At 43.1% G+C, this 20,692-nt stretch overlaps 1 protein-coding gene across 3 annotated transcripts in view; it reads right to left on the bottom strand.

Annotated features, from left to right (window-relative positions):
* Nucleotides 1-19,335, bottom strand: part of nlgn2a (neuroligin 2a) — a 242,338-nt gene extending 223,003 nt beyond the window's left edge. The window contains exons 1-2 of one of the 3 annotated variants that reach the window (XM_080299829.1): nucleotides 18,247-19,334; nucleotides 18,042-18,134 (exon numbers count right to left, since the gene is read on the bottom strand). The gene's annotated coding sequence lies outside the window, so the exon portion shown is untranslated. Of the gene's footprint in view, nucleotides 1-18,041 lie in introns of all 3 variants that reach the window. The other 2 variants (XM_026161606.2, XM_026161610.2) reach the window with 2 other exon arrangements.
* Between the last annotated feature and the right edge of the window lie 1,357 nt (nucleotides 19,336-20,692).

Below are 20,692 nucleotides of genomic sequence, written 5' to 3'. Positions count from 1 at the left end.
AGCCACTCATTACTACCGAGGTATGCAAAAGAGCATCTCTGAACTCAAAATACATCAAACCTTAGTAGTGGATGGGCTACAATAGCAGAAGACCACACCATGTGTCCCTGCTGTTAGCTCACAAAAGGAAAAAGACTACAATTCGTACAAGCTTACCAAAGTTGGAAAACAGAAGACTGGAAAACATTGCTTAGTCTGATGATTCTTCATTAGTGCTCTGACATTTGGGTAGTAGCATCATGATTTGGCATAAACAACATGAGACCACGGACCTATCCTGCCTTGGTGTGGCTGATATTTGCTCGGCACACTTTGGACCTTGTATTACCAGTGGAGCATCATTTAAACACCACAGCCTACCAGAGCATTGCTGCTGACCCCGTCCATCCCTTTAAGCCCTGACTGTACTAATCTTCTAATGGCCACTTCAAAGAAGGGCTACACTCCTTGTCACCAAGCTCAGATCATCTCAAACTGGCTTCTTGAACACAAAAACTAATTTGAGTTCAGTCCAAAGATCTGAATCCAGTAGATCACCTTTGAGATTTGGCGGAACAAGCGATCATGGACCAAGGAAAATTACGGTAATTCTAAAAGCAAAAAGGGGTCCAACCTAGTGTACTTATAAAGTGGCCAATTAGGGAACAGTCGAGGTGACTCAGTTGTGTATTTACCCCAAATCTATGAATGCTCACAGTGGCGAGATAGTGGAATTACTGGGAACACTTTGGAAATGACTGCAGGCCTATGCACAAAGCAGTTTGTACTTGTAGCTGTAAGCTATGCAGTCTGGGTTTGTGCAGCTGCAAATTCTATTGGTCTTTTTTACCCCTTTCACTTCACATTTATCCACCCAGGATCCTTTCACTTGGTCTCATCATGCATCATTTGAAGATAACGCAGTAGACTGGATGTTAGTTCCCATTTAGTGTTTCTCCGGTTAACAAGGTGCACTGGCAGCAGCGAGGTGGCATCTAAACTACTATTTCGGATAAATGAAGATAAGCTAACAAATGAAATTCACACTAAACAGAACTACAGAAAAGCGGCAAATAGCTATCAAACGCTATAGCGCTTTGAATATTCTCAGATAAGTTGGGAGACTGCAAAGAAAGAAGCCTTTCTGCCTGCGCCGTGCTGGGTACTTGCAGATGGGGCTGTGAGGCTGGCGTCAGCTGAACAGAGCATTATGAAGATGACTGACTGCAAGTCATAATTTACCACCTCTTCACTGCTTCCAGGTTGAGGATAATGATGGGGATTAAGGTACAGTAAGTAGAAGGGGTGGGTTCTAAAGGAATCGGGTGTCAAAAAGTCTTTTCATTTATCACACTCCGCAGGTCACATCTGAAAGGTCTTCCTGGAGATAGACTCTTTCTACCCTCATCTAGCAATCTGACAGAGTTGTGGTTCAATATGCACACGGGGTGCTTTTAAGGTCAAGGCTCAGAGCGCTTTCTGTAAAGTTTTCTTCACGAGTTACATTTTCCAGTTGTTCTCAAAGAATATTCTTCCAACTTAATGCTTCAGCAGCAGTTCAGATGAAACATTTGAATGAATTAACCACATTTTTGAAGGGAAAATAATGATTAAACTCTACTCGACGGCATGTCCTGTCCAGTTTTGTTGTTATGCACTAAAGTGTGTAAACCATTCAACGTGTGCATCCCTTTCCACCACTACTACTTTTACAGACTGGCTGGAAGTTTCAAAAAAAGCCTAACCAACACTTGCTGGGTGGATTTCACACTGTTACAACTGTTATAACTTCTCAAAGACCACCAGCTAATCAGTGAACCATTTTTGGCAATCTGTCATTTCTCACGACCAATAACACGACAGCAGGTGGTCCAAGCAGTGTCAGCCACAACATAAAAGAATAAATAAATGATAACCCGTAATAAATGTTAGGAAAATAAGTTCATGTTTTGTGTGTCTGATAGGGCTTCCACGATTAGTCGACTAGTCATGATTACGTCGACTATCAGAATCGTCGACGACTGATTTAATAGTCGACGCGTCGTTTGAAGCTTTGTAAGATCACAAAAGACGCAGGAATAAGTAGTAGGATTTAAGAGTGTAATAACGGACTGAAACAGTAGATGGCAGCACTGCATGTACAAGGATGCCAGCTGCCGTTAAACCCCGAAGAAGAAGAAGAAGAAGGCTGTGTCCCAGAATTCATAGCGCAGCCCAGCTCAGTTTACAACAATGGCAGCAGCTAGTTAGTTTTAATATTACTCTTATTATTCTTTCTGGGTCACAAAATAAACGTTTAACATATTTTCAGGCGAGAATGTAGCTGTGTAAACCTCAAATATCTGCTCAGTTTATCAAGACACCACATATTTTCAAAAGCGTCTGTTACCCACCAGCTCGATAGCTAGCCGGGGGCAAGGCTCACTAGAGCCGTGAGAACACCGGACTCCCGGCAAATCGTTTTCAAACCCACCGCCGTCTTTCGCTACTCAGGTTACACATGATATATAAGTCACTTAGATAACTTAAAAATGTTATTGTTTGGCTTTTTTTTAGTATTTTATTTGTTCCTGAGTAAACCGGTTTGGCTGAGATTAAAGTTATAGTTTTTACACAGCTGAATAAATGTCAGGCAGACAACTTATTATCAGAAGTGTGAGATGCTCGAGAATTTACTCCGGTGTCCCGTTATAATTTAGATAGCAAGTAGTTTATTCAACTTCACTGAAACAATCTGCAAATTTCATTATAATTTAATAAACTATCATCTTGTCTTTATTTTTAGTTAGCACATACCTTAAACACTTAAAGCTGTAAACTAATGATAGTTATATAAGAGCAGATGCTGCTGGTGCAATAAGCTGTACGTTTTAAGTCCAAAGGATGCATGATCTGATTAGTCGACTAATCGCAAAAATAATCGGTGACTAGTCGACTATCAAAATAATCGTTTGTGGCAGCCCTAGTGTCTGACAGAAAAAATATATCAGTGAATATTTGGGATTTTTAAAAACCACCAGTATTAACCAATCAGTATTAATATCAATCTTAGAATTGGTTGGGCTCTATTTCCAATCATCTCTCTTGCATGAATTTTGGCTTCACAGTTGGTCTGATCCCCTGTGGGCAGGCCAGATATGTAAGAAATCTGTTTAAATCAGAAGAACCTAACCCCTAACCCTTCCCCCAGCTCTGAGCTGCATTCCACCGGCAATCTGGTGGATGTTAAGAGATTCCTATACATACACCTAAACTGAGTTAGACTGATGAAACGAATACTGCTGGGGGCACAAACCAAAACAAGTCAAAAGAAACAAAACTAAAAGTCCAGAGATGGTTTGGTGGTTTCTCAGAGAACGGAGCAACTGGAATTTTTATGGTATTGATTTCCGGCTTTCCTGGTATACTCTGAAATCATAACTGTGCCCAAGGCTAGCAGTAACATTTCTTTTGAGAAGCATATATGTGGTGTTATAACTCTAGTAATCACAAGTCTGCAGTGCTGTTTGAAATGTTGCATTTTCATGGGAATCAAGATCACACAGGTGATGGAAACTTTAAATGCAAATACACTCAAACAAATTAAAAATGACCTTGTAAATAATGTCAATAAAATTCCTTATCAAGCATTACTCAAATGAACACGCAGACTGAGGCGCTGACAGGTATGTCAATCTCTGCAGAGTGTCACTTCGGGGATAAATGGGGTGGGGTTTAACATTACGCCCACCCTGCCTCTTTCCTCGAGTCACCCCTATAGTGTAATCGCTGACCTTGATTTGTAAAACCCTGGGGAATCGCTTTTCTGTAACGTGTAAAACCTCACTGTTTAACTTGTTCTCAGCTCAGACTCTAAATCCCTGTCTGTCGTGACTGACCTTGAAGTCTGGCTTTGACAAGAGTAAATGTAATAGCATTATAACTGTTGTACAGAGGAGACTCACGAGCTAGACAGGGCACTTGGCATATCAGATTATTCCCCAAAACATATGTACGCCTGCGCTGTGGTGACAGCTATAGTGGAATATGCTTAGGGCTATGAAACCTGCATGTGTGTATGCGTGTGTGTGTCCTCGCATGTGTGTATGTGCGTGACAGGCTGAGCCACAGGAGTCAGTGGTAATTCAATATACAAGACGATGTCGTCGGACGACAAGGAGAACAACTGTTCTCTGCATTTCCCCATTAACAGCGGGTGATAAAAGCCACTGCTCTGCCTCGTTGTCATAACAATTTCCTGAAACACCCACATGCACACGCACACACACGCACACAAACACACACACATTTTTCTCCTACATCAATAAGACACCACACACAAAGACGGTTAAATGGATAAACGAATGAGCCCATGAGTTTGATCTCCTAAGTTATACATGGCAATAATGTCTTCTGCAGAATCTTTTCCCTCAAGCCTTAGCAACAGCAGGCCACCGCATGAGTAGAAAGAAGACCATTCATCACACCCTTGGGCATGCTCAGCTCCTCTTAGCCCTGGAGGCATTTTGTACCTTTGAATCTTCACTGTCTTTGACTCTTTTTTGTATTTGCAGAAGGGCACAAAAGGATGTACGTTTTCATTATGACTGTAAAAGCCACCCTTTCATAAAGAGGCACCACATGTCAAGGTGGGAAGGAACAACAGCATACAAAATGGTTGTATAACAGATATAAATACAACTATTACAGGAGACTCTTTTCTTATTTTTTTAGTTTGTTTTGCCCAAACATATGAGCATGTGCCACAGGACAAACACTACAAAGTCCCATTCCACTACAGGCAGCCCCTTTTACCACTGCTGCTCTTGTGCAATAAAAGAAATGATTCCTGACTAGGTTCCCCTCCCAAATGGTATCTGCCAAAGCTGCTGATGGATCATCCAGTAGAGCTGCAAGCACCCCAGCCAAGGGGCAAACCCAGCTTACAACGCTGGTGGGTAGGAGTATACATAAAGAATGTTCTAGCCCACGAGAGCTTAATGTGTGACAAAGTTCCTGCCACTACATAGAAAATACTTTTCTTCTATTTGCAATCCCCTCCACAGTTTCCCAAAGCATTCTATATTTAAGTGACTTACACAAGTGCACACATAGCTTTTGGTTCAGTAAAGATTTCCATGCCTGGCTGCTGGCCTAGCAGGACACCTCGGGATATGAATGAATTGTAACAGTGAGCCAGGTCTTTAAATCAAACCATTCACCCACCCTGAATTGGACCGTAGCTAACTCATTTTCCTGGTTCTGATCCATTGGGTGCTCCTAAATACCCCTTAAGGTGAGGCTGAAAACTAGACAAGGGGCAATGGGTGTAATGCACCATGGGTTAAATGACTATAGGCATCAGAGAGGTTAAGGAAATTCATGTGCCCTCAGTACAAGAGCGTGAACATGACACTGCTATCCAACCAGGTCAGAAATGAAGAGCCTTTGTCATTCTGGCCTTACAAGAAGGTGAAGAGGTGGACTTCTTTTCAAAAGAAAAATACAGTAATAATTAACAAATGGAACAAGAAATGATTTGGCAAAGTCAGAGGGCCGTGTAGGAGTGGGTTTCCAATGATCATTTTGGAATCCAGTGCTTCACACATACAAACAGCCTGCACTTGGGCAGGCTGACTAGTATATTAATGACAGGGCAAGAAATCTCCACCATCCATGATCGATTTACGAGGGGACAATCGCCTCCCTCCTTTCTTGAAAGTTCAATTGCTGCTAATCAGCTAGCCCTGGCCCTTCCTGTGTCATGTTTCCTTGAGAATAGCTCAATATCAGGGTTGCAGCAGTCCATGTGATCATTCATTTGCCTCTCTATAGATTTCGTCCCACAGTCAGATGACGTGGACTGCAGCTGGTGACTCTATTGCTTCTTACGCTCTGCTGGCTTCAAACCAGATCCTACAACAGGGAAGAAACGAGCCACGACACTTTGACTAAGTACATCATTACCGCTTTTATAGGAATTAATAAGCAGCATCCAGGAGCTGCAAAGTGTGAGGACCTCTATAAAACCAGACCTTTTGGCAGTTTTCTAGTCTGTAGCTTTCAGGTGTGAGTTAACTCAATCCTACAAGGTTCCCAGAAGTGGACATTCTTACAAATTTACTCCAGATTCAGACCATGCAATGCTCAGAGAAGTTATATCAGCGTGTTGAAGTTGGCTTAGGTTTGCAAAGTTGACTCTGAACAAAGCACAAGACTTCTGGATCAATGTCCTTTGGACAGATGAGCCGAAAGCGGAGATATTTGTCAATAATGCACAGGGTCATGTTTGGTGAAAACCAAACGCAGCAACTGTCAAGCACGGTGGTGGAGGGGTAATGTTTTGGGCTTGTTTTACACACAGGACCTGCGCTCCATTACCTGCTCTATAAACCAAAGTATTCTAGAGTCAAATGTGAGGCCATCTGTATGACAGCTAAAACCTGACAGGAACTGGATCGTGAATGAAGGTGTTGCAATGGCCCAGTCAACCTCATTATAACATGACCATCAGAGAGCTTCACATAAACGAATCCCCACAAACCTCAATGAACTAAGGCAACACTGTAAAAAGGAGCGGGAGGTGATTCTGCAAGCTATTGCACAACCACGTTTTATGGTGTGTACTTAAGTTTTTCATCAGACTGGGTGAAAATGGTCTCTCAGATAGATCAGTGTATCTGCACAACACCTTAAACAACAATAAAATAACATTATATTGCATATGCTTGCCTTTCTTTCCTCTGTTTTACAAATGAATACCCCACTTAACAGAAAAAAGGATTTCACTGCAGGGGAAGTGAAGGAAATGTGGATAATGAATGTTAACGGTAATAAAAGGAATGAAGAGGTCATTTCCAAGAAAGACTAAAGGCCGGAACAAGAGGTACAAGAGATGTAAACAGAAAAAAAGAGAAAAAGGATGGAGAGGATGTTGTGGAGGGAGTGGTAGAGAGGCTTCCTTCCAGGCTGACCTCTGAGCACCCCCTAATTGGGCAAATCTTTAAGTAGGTGCCTGGCACCCTGCTCTAGAGAACCGGTTGGACAGAAAGCAAGAGAGACAGAGAGACTTAAGGAAGGGGGAAACATTTACAGACACAAGAGGGGCACCATGGAGAGGTTGAGCTATGTGAGCACAAAGAATAGAGCGGTAAACTCACTAATCTGTACTTGCCTTAACTCCTCATTCCATGCTGCCCTGCCTTCAACCTATGAATAGCTAAATGACTGCTGAAAAAATACATTTGGCTTCCCATGTTGACAAAGCTAGTGCAGAGACCAGGGACTGTTTCTGTAACAGTGCGGCCAATGGAGGTGAAGGGCCATGATAGAAAGAGAAGAGTGCTCTTTGAGGGCCTCTCCAAAGGACTAATTTATGAGCATGCTGATCAATGGGTTAATTAAGTGGAGAGAGGAGAAAATGGGGCAGCCAAGGAGCTGAGTAACCACTGGAAAGGGTGACGGAAGGCCAAATGGGTGGAGGTTAGGCAGGGAACAACAAAGAGGCAAGCAGATTTTCCCAGCTGAACACCCAGAGGATGATGAGCCCACAGTGGGATTTTGATTTCCCTTGTGTACTTAACTCAATCGACTGGGCCCATCCAATAACTCTGATGGAAATGTCTCCATGTTAGCGATGATCGTGAACTATCGGCTCACCTGCTGGAATCAATACAACCCCACCTCTTCAGATTTATCAAAGTCTGGCAAAACAAGATGTCACAACGCAACCTGTGGTTCAGACTTTCACACACATCTGGAAAATCAATTCAGGTATTTATGAACGCAATCTGAATGGGAGGAATGCGCATGCCAGGTACACACATACTTCCATAACGCACACCCTCGTGGCTGTTGTGTCCTCCAGAATGCAAAGCGTGTCCTCTAGTGAGACGAATCCTTGAATTGTTTTTATTCTCCACGAAAGAAGACAGAGGAAGGGACAGTGAAGAAATAGGCCTCGGAAATCCTGCTGACTTGCAACCTTCTGAATCAGCGCCCTCTTCTCCTAAACCCCTTGTAATTTTCAAGTCGCTGGAGTTTAAAGCAGAAAGGAAAGAGACTATTTAATGTCGGCACTCACAGAGACCTTCCCAGGTCTCCATCTTTGCAGCAAAAATGCCATCCTAGTCATTTTAACAGTGTAAAAGGCATACGTCGTAACATCCCTCCAAAACAATCTCACTACTCATTAGGCAGCAGCACCGGTGTGTGATCAAGGTTACACTCCCTTACCCTGCCTAATTAAAATGACAAGACCCTATCTTTTTTCCACTAAGTTGTTACACTCTCTACATGTAGCCTATACATTACTGTACCTATTACCTTTATAGCTCATGCTCCCTATACTTGCTTTTCTAATATTTTATATTCATATTATGATCACTATCAACCTCTTAAATTCGTGAATCTGTTACACCCAAAACCTGAAAAAGAAAGTTCAAAGTTCTTTTATTCAAATTCTAGACAGTCAGAAGGGACACATCAAGGGCACAGCGCAGGGAACATGAGTCATTTTTACCAAGATACTGTAGCCTGAGGGTAGCAGATAAGTGCACTCAATATAGTTCGCTACGAGTCAGAACAGTGACATTTATGTTCCTGGTGCAGGGAGCTGCTACCTGTGAAAATTTGTTCCGAGAAAATCTGCTCACGCGGGGTTGTTTTTGGTCCAAAAGCGAGCCACACAAGACTGGAATTTAGCCTCTTTTTCCTGCTATCATTTGTCAAGAGAGGAACTGCTACAGCCTTGAGAGACAATGCGAAGAGCCACAGATGAATGATTCAAACAACATGCATTGTTTTCCATGAAGGATGGAGGATACACATGCTGCATCCTTAAATATTAGGACAAAACAAAAAGAAAAGTGCCTTTAGTTCAAATAAATCAAAGGAGAAAGGCGTGCAGAGGGCTTTGAGGCATTTGCTTAGCGTGTGCATAAAGGCGAAACCTTTTGTTTCCGTGTGTGTGTCTGTGTTGATGCCTGTGTTTGTGTGTGTGTGTCCCTCTTCATCCTGAGGGTTTTCTTTGCTGATTGTGACGATAACAGTGACGATCATCGCCTGCTCTGCATCACTGAAAGTGTAACGCTGCCATTCTGCCGCTCATTCATCACTGTCGCTCCACTGCTTTCGTTCATAACCGGCAAACTCTCGTAGCGAGAGGCTGTCAAGTAAGAGACATTGTAATTCACAATGTTAAAATGGGCTTATTCTTTTCATTAGCATCTGCCATCAGGACAGCTAAGGCCTAGCAGCCTAACAATGCGTCAACTGGAGCTAGACAGCGTGCAGTGTATTGAAGTGAACGCTCGATTTATTCGGAGGAGGAGCGGTGGAGGCTTGGTTTTTAAGGTGAGGTTGTGGCATCCTGTATATGCCCACACACTTCCACGCCTCAATGAGAAATGTTTGAGCTGTATAGAAGTTAGTGACTATGGTGTGGTAAACAGTCCATCCACAACTCCTGCAGGCAGCTCTCTAAACAGCAGCGGTAACCTCTGGGAGGAGGACAGCAGAGACCGCTATATCTGCATCCTCAAGTGTTGCCATTAGCTGGCAGCTCTGGCCATGCCTCCAACACAACCACCGCAACCCACCGTCACTTATGTCAGCAGATGGACATCAAATGGGTAACAGTCTACGGAACAGCCACCAGCTATGCCAACTGGCTAGGCTCATTATGTTTGACTGACTGAGATCTGTGCCTTTTTTGTGTGTCTGTGTGTGTGTTTGTTCCAGCTCCAGAGGGAAATATGTGTGTTTTATAACAACCCACATCATTATACAGTACAGCCACAGCGATAACACTTCAGCATGTTGGCCAACACAGCCACAACTGCTGCTGCTGCTGCTGCCTCCTCTGCCAGCATTACCATTCAACTGGTCCTTCTCAAGCTAGTTGTTAGGGCTTCGGCTGACAGCTCATACTAATATATGTGGTGGTGTGTCAGCCAATACTAATGTGACTAGAACAGCAGGGAAGAGGGAGCATATAGCAGATGTTAGAAGTGCAAAATAGAGATGGTGCTGTTGTAATGTTGTGGCATCCCTCTCCCCGCCTTACTCTCCCGGCTCCGCAGTCTGTCCCTTCACAGCCCACTTTCTTGAAAAGCTCTCCTATTTACTCTTTAGCATGTTTCCTCCACTCTTTCAGTTTTGTTGTTTTTTCCAGAGTGCGACATCTGTGGTCACTTGACTTTCCGAGCACACTTCCTCCTTCTCTCGCTCTGCATGTGTCTGAGGTAAGAGAGCAGACCCAGCAGCATGCCCGCCTGCCTCCACCTGCACCTTGACCTGGACCTTGTTTGCAATTCTGTGGGTTTACTGTAGAGTACTGGCCAAGACGTGGCCAGCCCTGCCATTGAGATACTGTCAATATTATCTCACTCAAATCTATACATATATATATATATATAAACACCCAGCACGCCCCTGCGGGCGGTTTATCCTTTAAGCTCGGGTCCTCTACCAGAGGCCTGGGAGCTTGAGGGTCCTGCGCAGTATCTTAGCTGTTCCCAGGACTGCGCTCTTCTGGACAGAGATCTCCGATGTTGTTCCTGGGATCTGCTGGAGCCACTCGCCTAGCTTGGGAGTCACCGCACCTAGTGCTCCGATTACCACGGGGACCACCGTTACCTTCACCCTCCACATCCTCTCGAGCTCTTCTCTGAGCCCTTGGTATTTCTCCAGCTTCTCGTGTTCCTTCTTCCTGATATATATATATATATATATATATATATACATATATACACATATATATATACATATATACATACATATATACATATACATATACATACATACATACATACATACATATATATATATACATACATACATACATACATACATACATACATACATATATATATACATACATATATATATACATACATACATATATATATACATACATACATATATACATACATACATATATATATACATACATATATATATACATACATATATACATACATATATACATACATATATATACATACATACATATATACATACATACATACATATATATATATACATATATATATATATATATATACATATATATATATATACATATATATATATACATATACATATATATATATATATACATATATATATATATACATATATATATATATATATATATATATATACATATATATATATATATACATATATATATATATATATATACATATATACATATACATATATATATATATATATATATATACATATATATATATATATATATACATATATACATATATACATACATATATACATATATACATACATATATACATATATATATATATATATATATATATATATATATATATATATATATATATATATATATATATATATATATATATATATATATATATATATATATATATATGTGTGTGTGTGTGTGTGTGTGTGTGTGTGTGTGTGTGTGTACACACACACACAGGCCCCAAGGGTTGGTGTCCTGCAGGTTTTAGATGTGTCCTTGATCCAACGCAGCTGATTTAAATGGCTAAATTATGCACTTAACATGTCTTGAAGTTCTCCAGATGCCTGGTAATGAACTAATCATTTGATTCAGGTGTGTTGACCCAGGGTGAGATCTAAAACCTGCAGGACACCGGCCCTTGAGGCCTGGAGTTGCTCACCCCTGTTGTAAATGATACACGGGTTGGGCAATTCATTTCCTGAAGCACCGACATGAGAAACTGGGAAGCTGTCAAATGCTTTGACTGCTCAGGTAGAACAGAAAAACACTACAACCAGTTCATTGACCAGTGAGTTGAACCCAATTCTGCTCAATATTACTTTGATCTCTTTTTAAGCTTCATGGTGCGATCCTCCACAACAGTCCTAGTTTCTCATGTTGCCCTTTGGAAACATTTATTACCCAGCCTTTACTATAATATGACTAAACTATTTCCTATAAGTTTATTTAAATTACAGAGTCGGTCCCAGACTAGTGGTTCTTTAATCCGAAGGGCAATTGCCAGGAGACTCAACACCTTCGTAGATCATCGTGGCAGTGACAGGGAGAGATACATTGGTCATGTGTCAACAGAAGCAGTGCCAGATATATGATGCATTTAATCCAACCCGTTGCTGACCCCGCTGCTGTTGAGTCCATCAAAACTGTATTATGCTTTCTATTAAGGACTTGATTGTGCAATACAGTTCAACAGAGTTCCAAAGCTCTGCATGTTTTCTGTTTAAGAGGAAATGTTGAGCTGGAGCCAGTCTGCTCTGTGAAACCGTCAGTGGGATGTTAGCTATCCCGATAGCTGGCCGATGGGTGTTCTGGGTGGTTTCTCACAGTCTCTGTGTCTTCCTTTGGCTTTTATCTTTCTAAAGAAATAAGAGGAGTAAATGTTCATTGATCTTGGCCGGTGGTCAGCCTGGTTCTAGCAGGGGGTAGGAGGAGCAGTGATGTGAAGGTTGCTGCTGCTGTCGGCAGGAGACTCGGAGAGCAAAGTTTTTGGTTCTCACCCCCCTCCCCTCCATAAAAATGTGTCGGATCATTCGACCTTGATCTAACCTTAATGAGTGCTGAACGCCTCACGTTGATAGACGGCCCGAGGGTTTGAAGACAAGCACAAGGCAGAAAAAAATGAGGAGTGTGCAAGCTTGTGTGAGTGTGAGAGTGAGTGAGAGATTAACAAGTGACAAACAGCAGAAAATGCTGCAATATGAAGAAATAGAGGAAGAGGGAGGAAGAAAAGAAGTAAGACGAATAACAGCTCTAAAACCTTATCTCCATCTTGCACCCCGGCCATCAAAGATCTCTTTCACCAGTTTCAAAGAAGAGAGATGGGCCTCTGTGGTGGCACTGTGGGAGAGCAGCACTCTGTGAGAATAGCAACAAAACAAGACACACTGGCAGGCTGAGCACACAACATGGAGCTACGCACATCACAGAACAGTCTCTAGAATATAAACTCTTACCTTTAAATGCAAAGGCCCCATGTGTGTTAATGTGTGAGGGAAAGAACCTCCTACTTCACTGTATATACCGGAAAAGACGAGACAGGCTGGTGCTTAGGCTTGCAAGTTTCTAATGGAATAAAATATCTGGTCATAATGATTTCATGTCAAGCTTCTGCACAGCACCAGGGAACATTGTTTATTTGGCTTTATCATGGATAAAGAAAAAATGCAGCCTGCAGCATTTTGGGCATTGCAGCAATCAATATGGTGATGTCATTTGTTTATTTTATTTACTTACTTATTTATTTATTTATTATATTTATTACCTATACAAGAATATGTGCTGGTGCATTCTTACAAACAACTGGAACTGAGGGGGAAAAAAAGAAGACCTTCACGTTTGAAATCTTTGAGGGGCTTAGCCTTCCAAAATGATGCTGCCATAGCAACGACACAGAGTCCGTTACAAAAAAAAGAAGAAGAAAACATCCAGACTCCTCTGAAGCAGATGAATGACTGCCACAGATGGATGCCGAAGAAAAATAAATGGATATGTCAATGAGAAATGAGGCATTAAAGGAGTCGCGCAGAGTATATATGATAATACAAAAGCCTACTGTCATTATCAGAGAGCGCAAGCAGTCCAAAACTCATCTTACATCATGTGTAGAGAGCAGTGTCCTATTAGTGCTGGTCTACTGGACAAACACATCGGCAACGAGCGAGAGTCCATTTACACTTGTTTTTTGTCAATAATTACAAGTAAACAATTCACTTCTTTCTAATTGGCGCACACAGTGGTGCCTGCGTCCTCCCTGTCCTTGTACTGTACCTGTGTCAAAGTGGACCGATTCTCATTGTTATCATTATTATTTGTCCTCTGCCATATGTCTACAATCCATTTGATCCAAAAAGCCTTGATTTCAGCCTGGTCAAACACTCAGTTTTAGACAGTTTTTTCTACTAGTGGCTCTGTGTGACCTCACTGAGAGGGGCCCGCCCTCATTTAAACATTCAGCTCACAAACCCCTCACATCTGCAGTTTGCAAAGAACTGCCAATAAGAAGAGCTTTTGCTCGCAGGGAGGGGCGGGGCAGTCGAAGCCTGCTGGACAAGATTATATTGCCAGCATGTTTGAGTACAGTAACAACACACCAGTTTGGATTGTGCTGATGTGTCCAATAAACTAACAAGCGATCCAGAAAACCATGCTAGGTAATCTAGCTGTGCGTCACCCGCTCTTCACAGAAACCAATGCACTTTAGTGTTTGCGCACTCTGACTATTAAACATTTTGTAATGCCCATCTGTTTGTCAATTCAGACGCTGCAAAGCGCCATTTATTCCATTTCTTACTTTGATCCATCAGCTTGCTAATTTTGTCCTTTTTTGTAATCTGCCGCAGCGACGCACCTCCACTAACGTATTAGCAACGACCTGTGTCTGGACTGACAGGAGCCACTCTACCTCAAGAACTAAGAAGAGGCACGTTCCCATTTTAATCAGCCTCTTCCAATTCTTCAAGCTTTTCCGGTTTAAAGAGCGGATCCACTGTTGAGCTAGTCCGTTTCAACAGCGTCACAGTCAATCAGTAAAACAGAGAAAACAGGTTCGGCTTGTGATTAGCAGTAACCCGGATGAGATCACAACGACTGGTCATCAATTTAGAATGTGCTGCCACAGTTATTTAATATTTCCCTGTTATACATCCAATAATTGTCCAGTTTGTCACAGTGCTTAAAGTTAGCTGGAGAGTGGAAGGCAAATTCACATGTATGCAGATTTTAATTTCTTCCAGTAGTCCTAAAAATGTCTTCATGCGCCTTCAAAGTACCGAGTGACACACATACAAACTTCTTCTAACAGAAGGAAGGTATGAACAACAGCACCTCCCTGAGGACTTCTGTGTACAGCCAGCTTTACTAATTCATTCCAACTTTGCTAGACAAACATTTAATTTCCCCAGCATTCATCAGATGAGTCTCCAGTTCTCCAGACAGCGCATCAGCTGTCATAACGCTGAAGATCTCGCAGCCTAAAATTAGCAGCAGCTCCGATTACTCCACAGCGAGAAGGCTTCCTAACCCACTGGGAAACCTGCTGTCACTGATTTGTCAATAGCAAAAAATAAACAGTGAGGGACAAAATCAGACGCAGTAACACTGACAGGTAGGGCTTTTTAAAGCGCTGTGAAAGCGTGTGATCGTGATGACCATTTCATCGCACTCTGTCACAACACCGCCCTGCATCTGTTGACTGCTTAGCGACCCGTGCTAGGAGACATCAATCTACCCGTCGGCATGCTTTGAACACTTCAGCCCCATCTGCCTCTGGCTCTGCTGCATCTTGCCCGGGAGGGCTGGCATTGAGCAATGATTTTATGGGTTCTGCATGCATTTGATAAGGACACACACACACACAGAAACACCAATAAAAAATGTATGATTTCTTGCAAACAAAAGTATATAACAAGTTCCCATAAATGGATGAACAGTATATGGCAGAAACACTCAATCGTATCTTGTGGAGCTGTGGTCAGTCAAAGAAAATCTATTTGTAAAATGATACTGTACAATGCTTCAACCAAAAATCTGCTTAACTGAATCGACAGCAGAGCACTGACTGCATTCTACCTGCTCTCCTGCTTTACCTCAATGAATTATAGATAAACATAAAAACCCAGCATATTAAATCATTTTAACCTAGTTATTTTACACTAAAGCAACACCAATGGACAGCTGACCTTCTGCCCATGTTTGTAAGATTTCCAAAAACAGAACTACGGTAACCGGTGATCCCAACACAAGATGAAGATGGCTAACAGGCCCCATTACATGCTTTTCTGTTTTTAAGGGGAGAGAAGGCTTCACATCCAGCTCGGTCTGGGTCTAGCTGCTGCTACTGGCAAATTCCAGAACTGGAGAAGATGCTAAATGCCAAAGACACTGAAATATGTGCCAACTCTGATATATTTACTCCCAAAGCCTCAGGCCTGAAGCACAAAAGTTGGCCAGCCATTTTCAGAGGATATACTGTTTTGTTTGTTGAAGTGAGATATAGCTGACGCTTGACTCTTTGGCCTTTTTGGGGTTTTTTCCTCAGAAAAAAAATGTTATGCAGACAGTCTTATTTAACATGTCCCTCTTTTCCAATAATCTGTGGTTCTGAGAAACAGCCCATGTATGGACAGGTAAAACAAATGATTTTAACCGGAGAGTATCAAAGGCGGACACAGCTTCCCGGTCTACAAAGGGAAGCCAACACAAAGTGCTTTCAACCTGCATTCTTTCCAATGGCAGGCAAGGTGTGACTTTTCTGGTTGTGTTGAAGTCTACACAACCACAAAACAGTGCTTGGCCCCTTTTGCCTTTGACCTCAGTACACTTCCCTTTGTCCACTTTGCAAAGCTAACAATGAACAGAACTTTCCATTTGATCAATTATGGTCATTCTAAGAGGCAGAAAGAATGATTATTCTGGACATGCTCATTTGCTCAGGATTTGAGATTAACAAGCTTTTATCCAATAAGTTTGTTCAGTTAGGGTGTTTTAAGAGAAAAATCCAAGCAAACAAAAATGCATGACTACAAACCACATGAGAATGAGTCCCCTCATTGGACAGATGGAGTTTGTTTGGAACCATACCGAGACCACCTCCTCCAAAGGATCTTGGTGGATCCACCTTTTGCTCTGTCTCAGACCAGCTTCAGCCACCCCCAAGACCGTATACTGGGTAAATGGTCATGGATCCAACCCAGAGTGCTGCTAATGTAACGTTTCCTTCAGAGGTTATACCTCTGGCTGTCCAACCAATCAGAATATGATCATATGTGACTCAACCCGACCAGCAAACCTCGAGATGACAGCGATAACATCTAGAGGCCGACTAATGCCAATTTTTTAAGGGTAAAAGATTCTGATCTTCATATACATATTTATACTTACATTTATACACTCTGCAATGCCAGGTGCTCAGCTGCAATGAGCACCGAGAGCATTGTAACAATGGAGCTAGGATGTACTAATGTCTTTCCCTCTATTTCATTTTTATCTCTCTCTGTGTGTACGTATTGCTCGCTCACACAAATGTCTGCAATTCCTCAACAGACTGCATTAGCACGCCACCTTTATCCCCCTTAAACATCTCGGCGGGTCTTCAAAGTTTCTAGCTGGTTGCCGGCGAGGTAAATAACAACTCCTCTGTGACAACATCTATTTAGCACAAGGACACATTTCCACATATTTCCCTCTGCCTCCATTTAAATGCTTTCTCCCCACAGAGGAGATGTCCCTATCTGCTATATAGGGCAGGATAGCTGCCTAAACCAAGGAGAGCCTTCCCCTTCTCTGCTGTAGATAAGAACAGAGGTCTTCTTGTCCCTGTTGAATTCTATCATCTAGAAGGCCCTGCTGATCCGAATGCCCCACAACATCAGCCACAGCATATAAATGCACCCCATTCTTCGTGCTGTGTGTCTGTGTGCATTTATCTGTGTGTGTGTGCGTGTTTGTAGGGGAGCATTTAGGGGAATATGTTCTCATGGCCAAGGCGCTTCCTGGGGTCTTTTGAGAATAAAGGTCAGATGAAAACAGGCTCAATTTAAGTTGCTTGCGAGAATTCCCATGGTTTCCTCCTTCATCTCTATCTTCCAGATAATGCCAAAAAAAAAAAGGCACAATGAGCAATTCTCTGCAATCTCAGAGAAGCTCTATTGATTAGAAAATGCTACAAATGCTGCATGTAATCCAGGGGCACAGGAATAAGCTGAGCCTGACCGAATGGCAGCCTCTGTTTCTCTCATCCCACCAGAAGAGCTCTGAGTGCAGGTCCCTCATTAATGGCACAGCGGATGCATCTTCTGTGTGATTATGGAGGAGCTCATCTGCACGAAGTGTGGTTCATTCTCAACAGGTCCACAGCAAATATACATACTTTTTTTTTTTTTAAAGCATGCTGGGGGGAAAAGACTGCAAGTAACACAACATATAATTCATTCCAGGCATGTTTTTTTTAGGGGTGGGGGTCAATGCATCCTCTCACTCAGCTGCTGACACACACTTTAGATATGAATCAAATTCGAAGAATTTTCAGTGAGAATAACCTCAATCAGCATCCACCGTGTAAACCTCAGCCTACCTGTTAACGTGGGATCCACGGGTGCTGGTAGGGCGCCAGATTCCCACTGCTGTTCTCTTCAGATTTCGTCCTTCTCCTTAAACCTTCCGCCAGCTCGCGGGAAAAACAAAGATAAAAATGAAAACAAATAAAAAAAAAAAAGAAAATAGCTCAAATACTTTGGGGAGGGAGGAGAGGGGGGAGGTCCCCCTCGGCAGAGCTCTACCTCGTTCAGTCCAACCGGGCCGGCAGGTGGGACTTCATGGCTGGAGACGATGACAGAGTGGAGACTGAATCCCAAAAATAAAGCTGCCTCTACTGCAATACCCACCACAAACAGCTCGGTTTAGTAGGATTCTCCATACGAGCAGCCGAGCTCGGGTTGGTCCCCGCAAGAAATGAATTTCTCTGCTGACAGTCCAGCGTGCCACAGGACCAATGTCTCTTTTTATCGAGGCCTTTAAACTGCAAAATAACCCCGAAATAACCCGGACGTGTCTGCGGGGACTCGGCGGATTTGACAGCCGGAAAGTATCACCTGTGTTGACCAGTGGTCTCAGCTACTCAGGTTTACTCTCTCGGACTGTGTTTTCTTCTTATTTTCCTAGGACGTCGACGATAAATCCAAAATAAATCCCAGTAAAGACAGCCAAGACGCTGCCGAGCTTCCGGCTCGGCTCGCTTTAGCTTGTATCAGAAACGGCGGACGCATAAATCGCGGTGCTCCAGCAGTCTTGAAGAGAAGGATGCTGCCTCTGCCGCTGCTGCTGCTGCGAGGATGCCGTGACCGCTCCGGCTGGCCGTCGCGCGCTCGCGCACGTGCGCACCCTCGTAAGGCACGCACGCAGGCAGGCAGCTACGCTCGTCCCCGGCGTGTGACGCGCGCCGCAGTGTCCTCCCTAGCAAGCCGGTCGCCCTGGCAACGCTTTCCTCTGACCTCAATATGGTCGCTTTTTCTATTAAAGCGTGTGGCGTTCAGCGTGCTTTCGTTGACATATTCACTTGCTAGTGACAATAGGTGTTAATCCGCCCTCTTGTATAAAGGGTGTTCCTTCTTCTCTTCAAGGGGACTAAAAAAATAGTGCTGAGGAGTTTCTTTTTTTTTTGTCGGCATCACTCTCCTCCTTTCCTACGCTCGCACCCAGCCCGGCAGAGCTGCATCATCATGACGTCAGAGGACATTAAAGGGATACTATCCCATTTTTTTTTACATCCTCTCCTCCATCACTCTGCATCTTTCTTTCCCTCTATCCCTTCACCATTCTCCTAACCTCCACCATTTCCTCATCCATCCACTTCAGTTCATACTGGCAGACTGGCTAGTGCTTACTGCAGAGACATATTTGAGGCGTGAATATCACATTGCCAGGGCCAAATGAGACAATAAACTAATTTTACAGTGAAATCGCGGGAGATAAAAATGATACTCCCGACTTCACCAGCTTGCATGATTATTTATTTTATATTTTACTTTAAGGGATAATAATCATCAAACATCCAGCACGGCTGGGTCCCTGATCTCATCAGTGCAGATGGTAATGGCAGTGTGGTGGCAGCACCTGCTCCTCTGGATGCAACACAGCCACATGCCTGTCTTATTACCGGGTTCGTAACACAGCCAAACATCTGCCTCCGTCACTATTCCACTGCAGAGCCATGTATCCACAGTTGGTGGCTGATGCCTGCCAGGAATTCCCAGCTCGCTGAATAAAACTTTTCTTTTTTTTTTTTTGCTCCATCGTCACCTTCTGCTGTTTGCAGTCACTTTAGTTAAAGTATAGTCTAACAACGGTAACCCCTAGGTACAGCCAGCTGATGCCTGTGCTCCCAGACAGATTTACAGCTTTACATCCGTTCACTATTCACATCCTCATAAACCACAGAGAAACAGGCTGTCTCTCCACCCATGTGGGGAGCTGATCTGTTGTCAGTCAGCCAAAACATCATGTCCACCCGTCTTGCTTTTTACCTTCAGACACCTCAAAAATGCCTGAGAGGAGGCGGAGAGAGAGAGGAGGAGGAAAGGGGGAGAGCAGACACTGTGGGGCTAAAATTTCCACTACTGAGACAAATGGTCTCTGCCGGTCGATGTTCATTCCCCCTTTTGACATCCCAAGGCCAATCTGAGGAGGCAGAGGGCCTGTAAATGCGTGTCTGCATGTACAGCCGTGATTTTGATGTCCTACACTTGATAGACCCTAGCCAGGCATCAGAGGTAATGGCCCACCAGGGAAACCTGATACCTGAGCCTGCATGGACCATCCATGCCTGCTCATTCCTAAAGCCGTGATGCTATTTTGTTAGAGGTCAGTTTTGCGGTTGTTAAGCCCCGGTGGGAGCTGCTGTCCTGAGCAGAATTCATGTGTTTATGTGTGTGTTCCAACATCATTAAAGCCGGTTGTGCTTGATTACTGCAGCTCTCTGCATAACTGACCAGTCAACCGCCCCTTTGATGTGCCCCTGGGGTCCCTGCAGACACCCACCTCAGATTCTTTTCTTCTATTGTCTGGATTTTCAAAAGAGAGCTACTTTAAAATGAAATAGTTGGTGCCCACAAGGGAAAACAATGCATTGAGACTTACAGGGAATACATTGTTACACTGATGTGGAAAAAAAATAAGTACATCCAGTGGGGATTTTTTTTAACTTTTTCATCATATTTTTTCCATCAA

The sequence above is a fragment of the Astatotilapia calliptera genome, chromosome 3 (genome assembly GCF_964374335.1).
Source record: "Astatotilapia calliptera chromosome 3, fAstCal68.1, whole genome shotgun sequence".
NCBI lineage: Eukaryota > Metazoa > Chordata > Actinopteri > Cichliformes > Cichlidae > Astatotilapia > Astatotilapia calliptera.
This window is presented reverse-complemented; position numbering and strand designations above follow the sequence as displayed.